The following is a 9,732-nucleotide window of genomic DNA, read 5'->3' on the forward strand; positions in this document are numbered from 1 at the left end:
CAGATAAACCTTTAGTAATCTTATTTGGATAATATTAAGTCCACTATACACTTCGAGTAATGTGTCAAGGTGCTGGAGCAAGAAATGAAAAATTTAAAAGTATTTTATGTTGTCAGAATAGTGACAGCGAACGGAACTTGCGACAGTTATTGATAAATGAGAAAAACGAGATTTTTTTTTTTTACTGTACAGAAGAGCCAATAAATAAAATTAGGGGCTGTTAGATTTTATACGACAAAATATTTGTGAAATTCCAGATATAAAACTTAGTAGTTAAAAGCTACCATCTTGCATAACCCAGTATGCCACTGAACAAGTAATTACTACGAATAATCATATAGAAAAAGCTTTATATGAATGATAAACTGAATACAGAAAAAAAAAAAATATGGAATGCAGGTCTTTGAACTGTTCATATAACTTAGTATAATAATATATTCTTGTACCCGAAATGACTTGAGGGCAATAATAGCAGGTCCCCAAAGGGGTTGTAGTGGCCTAATTGGTAACGTCCTTGCTTGGTGATCGCAAGACTGGGTTCGAGTCCGCCCAAACTCGTTAATTCCTTTAGTGGCGGCAACCTCACCATCCTTGTGAGCTAAGGTTGAGGGGTTAGGAGGAACCAATAGATCTACTGCTGAGTCATCAGCAGCCATTGCCTGCCCTTCTTGGTCCTAGCTATAGTCCTATTTCTTTTGCGTGATACATATTTGCACCGACTCGCAGCGGTGCCCTTTTAGCTCGGAAAATTTTCCGGATCGCTGATTGGTTGACGAGATAAATCCAACCAATCAGCGGTCACGAAACTTTTCCGAGCTAAAAGGGCACCGCTGCGAGTCGGTGCAAATATGCATCGCTAAAGAAATGGACTATAGGATGGAGAGGTGGCTTGACGCTGATCATTTGTATATATGGTCAGTCTCTTGGGCATTGCCCAGCTTGTAGGGAAAAGTCCCTGTCGTATTGTCTCTGCCATTCATGAGTGGCCTATAAAATAAATTTTTATTTTTGGATAATTTTAATTAAGCATGAGATATATGAAAGTGAATATCTTGCAAACGGAGCTGAGTATTATTCTAAAGCACATGAGAGATAAAAGCAGGCCTTTTAACTATGAAGTATAACATATTAGGATTTAGTATCCCATGTACAGTAGAAGCTGCTAAAATGTACTAATAAAGCTCTTTATCTACCTGGTAACATAATCTTTACGACATAATCCCGAAAGTTTTTTTGTTGTTTCCTACCAAAATCTTGAGTTGACGAGTAGTAACTGGATACGCATTAAAATCACTATTTTAACATACAGGAATAACAGTTTTTACAAACAGAAAACAATGGACATAAGAAAGGGACTGCTATAGATTTCATTTGCAAATTATTGGTTTTACCTATTTCAGCAACAACAAATTTTAGAAATACACCTAGACCTATCCAAATTTTCTCTTGAGAGAGAGAGAGAGAGAGAGAGAGAGAAGGAGAGGAGAGAGAGAGAGAGAGAGGAGAGAGAGAGAGAGAGAGAGAGACCCCTATCTCTATTGTCCCCCTCTGGGTTCTTATTTAAGTTTGCTAAGAATTAAGAATTTTTCATTATTCAATAGGGGAGAGAGAGAGGAGAGAGAGAGAGAGAGAGAGAGAGAGAGAGAGAGAGAGAGAGAGAGGAGAGACTATTTCTATTGTCCTTTCTGGGTTCTTATTGAAGTTTGCTAAGAATTAAGAATTTTTCATTATTCAATAGAAGAAAAATGAGAGAGAGAGAGGAGAAGAGAGAGAGAGAGAGAGAGAGAGAGAGAGAGAGAGAGAGACTTCCTATCGTCTCTTTCAGGATTCTTATTGAAGTTTGTTAAAAGCGTTCGGGTAGCGATCCGGCTCCATTCAATTATTCCTATTATAGGCAAGCCCTTGATTTCCTACGCCTTGCCACATGGATCTAGAACTTCATCTGTTACTATGAATGTCACCAATTCCAAAAGCATTCCAACACCCCCCCCCGATAACTGAGCTTTTCTGCTATAATCAAAACTTTAACGTAACCGTTCTAACACCTTTGAACAAAATTCCAAAACCTTTATTTGCTCTTGCTACATATTTCCATTTAATTAATCATACTCTTCCGTATATCTGATAATAATAATAATAATAATAATAATAAATAATAATAATAATAATAATAATAATAATAATAATACTTTATACCACAAATGCAAAGCACAACTGTAGTATAATAATAATAATAATAATAATAATAATAATAATAATAATAATAATAATAATAATAATAATAAAAGTTTATACATAGATACAAAGCAAAACTGTAGTATAATAATAATAACATTAATAATATTGACAATAATAATAATAATTTATACACAAATGCAAAGCAAAACTGTAGTATAATAATAATAATAATAATAATAATAATAATAATAATAATAATAATAATAATAATAACAATAATAATAATAATAATAATAATAATAATAATAAAAGCAGAGGAAAACTATTGAAGATAATGTGTACACTTAACGGATGAGGGGAAATAAGTTAAATATTGATAGATGAACGTGGTGAAAAAGCTAGTTAGCCAAATTGAGAAGTCAACAGAGTTATGATACCATGAAAATTTAGATTAATATATGTATATCATCATCATCGTCTCCTCCTACGCCTATTGACGCAAAGGGCCTCGGTTAGATTTCTCCAGTCGTCTCAATCTTGAGGTTTTAAATCAATACTTCTCCATTCATCATCTCCTACTTCACACTTCATAGCTCTCAGCCATGTAGGGCTGGGCCCTTCCAACTCTAGTGCCTTGTGGGAGCCCCAGTTCAAAGTTTGGTTGAATTAATCTCTTGAGGAGTGGGAAGAGCATGCCCAAATCATCTCTATCTACCCCTCACCATGATCTCATCCATGTATGGCACCTGAGTAATTCTCTCATATAGTTTTATTTCTAGTCCTGTTCTGCATTTAACTCCCAAACATTGTTCAGAGGGTTTTGTTCTAAATCTACAAATTCTGTTGAATATTGTTTCATTGTCATACCACGACTCATGTCCATACAGTGACACCTACCTTACTAAACTGATATATAGCCAGATTTTTATATGTAATTTCAGGCGATTTGATTTCCAAATTTTACTTAACCTAAACATTGTCTGAATTGCTTTTTTTCAATTTTTCATTAAACGCCAATTCTAAAGAGCCTCTATTAGAGATCATAGTTCCTAAATATTTAAATGATTCCATCTCATTAATCCTTTCAGCTTCCAATGATATTTCATCTTCCATTGCAAATTCCGTTCTCATCCTCTCTATCTTTCTCATATTTATCTTGAGTCTAACCTCATGTGATATTTCATCCATTCTTGGTAAGCAGGGTTTGCAAGTTTTGTGGTGTTCTACTAATAAGTACAGTGTCATTAGCATAATCTACGTCAGCTAATTTTCCTGTTACCAATCCAGTCCAATCCTTCTCCACCATCCCCAACTGTTCTGCATTAAAAACTCCGTGAGGTGGATAAACAAAACTTCTTCTCTCTCTCTCTCTCTCTCTCTCTCTCCTCTCTCTCTCTCTCTCTCTCTCTCTCTCTCTCTCTCTCTCTTTATAGTATATATATATATATTATATATATAATATATATATATACATTATATATATACATATATATATATATATATATATATATATAAATTAATATATATATATATATATATATATATATATATATATATTATATATATATGTATATATATATTATATATATATATATATATATAAAGAGAGAGAGAGAGAGAGAGAGAGAGAGAGAGAGAGAGAGAGAGAGAGAGAGAGAGAGAGAGAGAGAGGAGAGAGAGAGAGAGAATGAGAGAGAGAGAGAGAGAGAGAGAGAGAGAGAGAGAGAGAGAGAGAATGTTACATGACCCTTGGCATTCGTCGTCTAGTGTACAGCGCAATCTATTATGCAAAGGACCATCGGGGTTACTGTAGATACTAACAAAGGCTAGATATTTTTCTTACACATTTGCCTACAAAAAATAAAAGAACATTATGTAGTTATTAATGGCAAATTAATTTCTTAAAAAATTGTTTATTCCAAGATCCAGGGATATATTGAAAGATGAAAGTTGAACAATGGAAGAATGTGGATTATTTATTTGTAAGCGAATTACGTTTATTTCTTAGTAATTTCTATGCGAATATATTCAAATGCAGAAAATTATGCTAAACCTTTGCACTTTCGTTTCATATAATAGCAACCTGGAGTCCCGTGTGGGAAAGTAAAGACGATAGGATGTATGACTTCAATCCGGGGAATTACAGAGAGTATACTATTATTATTATTTTATAATTATAACTTGCTAAGCTACAGCCCTATTTGGATAAGCAGGATGCTATAAGGCCAAGGGCTCCAACAGGGAAATTAGCCCAATAAGGAGAGGACATAAGGGAATAAACTACATGAGAAGAAGGACAATAACAACATTAAAGTCAATTTTACATATATAAATTATAAAAACTTCAACAAAACAACGAGGAAGAGAAATAAGAAAGAACAGCATGCCCGAGTGTACCTTCAAGCAAGAGATCTCTATCCCAAGACAGTGGAATGTCATGGTACAGAGACTATGGCACTACCCAGGACTAGAGGGCATTGGTTTAATTTTGGAGTGTCCTTCTAGACGAGCTGCTTAAAATAGCTTAAGATTCTCTTCTACCCTTACCAAGAGGAAAGTAACAACTGAATGATTACAGTGCAGTAGTTATCCCCATAATGAAAGCACACGTACAGAATACGCTGCAAAGTTCAAAATAATTACAAAATCCCCTAATTCGTAATTCAACATCAGTACAACACATTTATAATAATAAATTATTGCTAATTATGATCACTTGCTTTTAAATATCAGTCTGATATCAAATACTGATTATCAATTCAATATCATCTTTTGGTGCCTTTGATTTGCCTATTTTCACACAAACATTTATAATTATTAATATCGTTTACTGTACCAATATCATATATTCCTGTTTTAATGTAAAATTTATAAATATATTCGATTTTCATCTACCAATATGATATAATTAATTTAATTTTTCCTTTATTCACGAATACCAATTCTTCATTCCATCAGTCGACAGACGATAAAATGATTTAATAATTTTTTACCTTTTTCCATTTCTTCCTTCCATTTCTTTGGCACTTCGAGCCAAATGTTCCGAAATAGCTCGTTGTGTATCTTCTCCCACAATCAGTTCACATATTGGTCTGTCATTTCCGACGCCTGGTTTGTCGGACAGCGATAATTAGAAACCATTTCTGGGAAATTTCATTGGGACATCCATGGCATCCGAAGCCACAGGTGAGCGGCCATCGTAATTGGTTGCAGATGAAATGTAGTTTTATCTCTCTCTCTCTCTCTCTCTCTCTCTCTCTCTCTCTCTCTCTCTCTCTCTCTCTCTCTCTCTCTCTTCTATATGAAAATCATTGTATTACTAAGTAGTGTTATGACGAGTCTCTTTTACATTAAGTACAACAAAGCTCATTTTTTCTTACCAAAAATATCGCAATCTCTCTCTCTCTCTCTCTCTCTCTCTCTCTCTCTCTCTCTCTCCTCTCTCTCTCTCTCTCTCTTATATAAGAAAAAATGTATTAATAAGTAGTGTTTTGAAGAGTCTCTTTTACACTAAGAACAACAAAACGCATTTTTCCTGATCAAAAAAATTGCAATCTCTCTCTCTCTCTCTCTCTCTCTCTCTCTCTCTCTCTCTCTCTCTCTCTCTCTCTCTCTCTCTCTCTATTTGCAACAAAGCCTTTCAATGCTAGATCACCGAATGCAGTTCCTTTCTATGAAAGCGTAGCATATGACAACTTTCACATTTCTAAGGCTGCAAGCACAAAAGTTATTTCATATATCCTGAATACTGACGTCATCGTAACTGAGGAGGACATTCGACGTTCCTCAGCAAAAATGTAGGGACGAAAATTGCTTACGCAGCGAAATTATTAAGGTGAGATGTGGTTCTAAGATACTCTTATATCTAGGGCACCAGCCACCCGTTGAGATAATGCCGCTGGAGAGTTATGGGGTCTTTTGACTGGCCAGACAGTACTACAATAGATCCTTCTCTCTGGTTACGGTTCATTTTCACTTTGCCTACACACACAAACACAGAATAGTCTGACCTATTCTTTAAATATTCTCCTCTGTCCTCATACACCTGACAACACTGAGAATACCAAACCATTCTTCTTCACCCAAGAGGTTACTGCTCTGTAATTGTTTAGTGGCCACTTTCCTCTTGCTAAGGGTAGAGGAGACTCATTATTATTATTATTATTATTATTATTATTATTATTATTATTATTATTATTAGCCAAGCTGCAACCCTAGTTGGAAAAGCAAGATGCTATAAGCCCAAGGGCTCCAATAGGGAAAAATAGCCCAGTGAGGAAACGAAATAAGTAAATGAATAAATGATGAGAACAAATTAACAATAAATCATTCTAGAAACAGTAACAACGTCAAAACAGATATGTCCTATATAAACTATTAACAACTTCAAAACAGATGGCATATATAAACTATAAAAAGACTCATGTCAGCCTGTTCAACATAAAAATATTTGCTGCAACTTTGAACTTTTGAGGTTCTACTGATTCAACTACCCAATTAGGAAGATCATTCCACAACTTGGTCAAAGCTGGAATAAAACTTCTAGAATACTGTGTAGTATTGAGCCTCATGATGGAGAAGGCCTGGCTATTAGAAATAACTGCTTGCCTAGTATTACGAACAGGATGGAAGTAGCTCTTCTAGGAGAAGGACACGCCAAAATCAAACCTTTGTTCCCTAGTCTTGGGTAGTGCAATAGCCTCTGTACCATGGTTTTCCGCTGTCTTGGGTTAGAGTTCTCTTGCTTGAGGGTACACTCGGGCACGCTATTCTATCTTATTATTCTTCCTCTTGTTTAGTTAAAGTTTTTATAGCTTATAAAGGAGATATTTATCTTAATGTTATAACTCTCCTTAAAATATTTTGTTTTCTCGTTTCCTTTCCTCACTGGGTTATTTTCTTTGTTCGAGCCCCCGGGCTTATAGCATCATTCTTTTCCAACTACGTTATAGCTTAGATGATGATAATAATAAAAATAATAATAATAATAATAATAATAATAATAATAATAATAATAATAATAATAATAATAATAATAATAATTCAATTACCGATATATTTAATAAAAATTTTCCTTTTAATATTTCTCACTCTAATATTAATATCTAACAATAAATTGTCAATATATTTTCTATTTCCTTCCTGACATCCCCGCTAAAAACCAAGGTCACCAAGATGAAAATAAACGAATAGCTCATTAGCATATAAATTGATGGTCACCCAATTCTAAAATTAGCTCCGTCAATTTCAGAAACAACAGAAACTTTGGCATTTCCTGATTTATTAATTTTCAGACCCAGTGGAAATTTTTATCGAAAAAAAATCTAATTAATAAATATCGAAATAATTCTAGTGGTCACTCACTTCTAAACTTAGTTCGGTGATTTCTGATCTATTACTTTTCAAGCCGATTGGAAATTTCAAAAAAAAAAAAAAAAAAAAAAAAAAAAAAAAAAAAAAAAAAAAAAAAAAAAAAAAATCTTTTCAAAAAATTTAAATGTTTCCTCTAAAGTTTTTTAATGTAGCCTTTCCAGTTGCATTTAAAATTCAGTTTAGATTCAATTGTAATTAGAGGGGCACTCGTAGAGTGCAGACCTCCACCGCGGCAGCTTAATTCTCCACCTTAACCTTGATCATTTTACCTTAGCATGTATCAATTGGGGTGGATTTTCAGACACTCAAATATGAACCATGTTTGAAGTCTCTGTGACAACGATGCCCAAACTTGTGGTTGATTACGTGAACTGGACAATTTGCTTGACCGTGTCCTTGACCTTCCAAAATTTAATAATTTCCAGTTTTTACATAGCAGTTAATCCCTGCAAGTTTCATTGCTCTACGATTAAAATTGTGGCCAAGAAGCTCTTCACAAAAAAAAAAAAAAAAAAAAAAAAAAAAAAAAAAAAAAAATGGTAATAAATCCACGCTTGAAAACAATACACGGTCACCAAAGGTTAAAGGTTTAAAGGCCACTCATGAATGGCAGAGGCAAGGGACAGTGACATTGCCCAATCAAGCAGAACAATACCCTAGAGACTGACCATATATCATCATATGATCAGCGCCCAAGACTCCTCTCCATGAAAGCTAGGACCAGGGAGGGCCAGGTAATGGCTGCTGATGATTCGGCAGGTAAAGTTTAAAGATATAGTTGTCTGGTTTCAGTTCCAGTTTCATCAGAATAGATGCTCACCAGAAGGTCAGCCGGGAAAGCCCAGCCCCCCACTGTGGTGCCCAACCACAGCAGTGACCTTCTCAGTAAACAGCTTAAATTCACGGTTCTGGGCGGGGATCGATCTGCTGCCATGTGAATGCTAGGCGAACGCGTTACCACTGTACTAGCCAAGAGGCTTATAGGCACCCCCTAAACCCGACCCCCCATCCTTAGCTCACAAGGATGGTAAGGTTGCAGACACTAAAGGAACTAACGAGTTTGGGCTGGATTTAAACCCCTGTCTGGCGACCTCTAGGCAGAGACGTTACCAATAAGGCTAAAAAAAAACCCATAAAAGTGAATTAAACATTTCCGATTTAGGGATTAAAGAAATTAAATATCAGAAGTGCGTGAATGAATAAAACCCCATGCCATGTCTGCTGATCTTGGGTATTAAAAACCACCATTATATACGTTGTATATTTAAAAATAGCAGGAGCTTTCGCACTTTTTTCAAATATAAAACGCATTTAATTATGGATTTTAATGCCCAATCTCAAACCTCCTAAACATGGAACTGAGTTTATATATATATATATATATATATATATATATATATATATATATATATATATATATATATATATATATATATATATATATATATATATATGTATATAATATATATATATATATATATATATATATATATATATATATATATATACATATATATACAAACTTTTGTCTTCAGTAATATTTCTCACTTTTATAAATAAAACAATAAAATGCTGATAATAAAAATGAAATCCATAAAACCTAAGATTTTGCATCGATAAAGATTTATCAAAGGTACATTTTTGGTGATAATGAATTATACATAAGTAATTAACTCAATGAAAAAATGAAAACCAAACCTAATAGTTACATTTGAATACTGATAAAAATGTTCAAAGTATTAAAAGCGAGAGCAACATGAACATGTTTTAATTGCTGTCAATTCATCTCTTATTCTGATTTCTGGCGTTACATTATTGAGCACAGAGTCAAGACTTCGCCAAGAACTTGTCACAAACTATACCAGAAGTTGAATCTGACACGATGGTTCTTAGAGTAAGAAGTTGCATTCTGCAACTTGCAAGACGGGTGTCACCGTTAAGCAATATCGTCTATAGTTTATATATGACATATCTGTTTTTGACGTTGTTAATAGTTTATATGTAACATATCTGTTTTGACGTTGTTACTGTTTTAGAAGGATTCATTGTTAACTTGTTCTCATCATTTATTTATTTCCTTGTATCCTTTCCTCACTGGGCTATTTTTCCCTATTGGAGCCCTTGGGCTTATAGCATCTTGCTCTTCCAACCAGGGTTGTAGCTTGGCTAGTAATAATAATA

The sequence above is a fragment of the Palaemon carinicauda genome, chromosome 5 (genome assembly GCF_036898095.1).
Source record: "Palaemon carinicauda isolate YSFRI2023 chromosome 5, ASM3689809v2, whole genome shotgun sequence".
Lineage (NCBI taxonomy): Eukaryota > Metazoa > Arthropoda > Malacostraca > Decapoda > Palaemonidae > Palaemon > Palaemon carinicauda.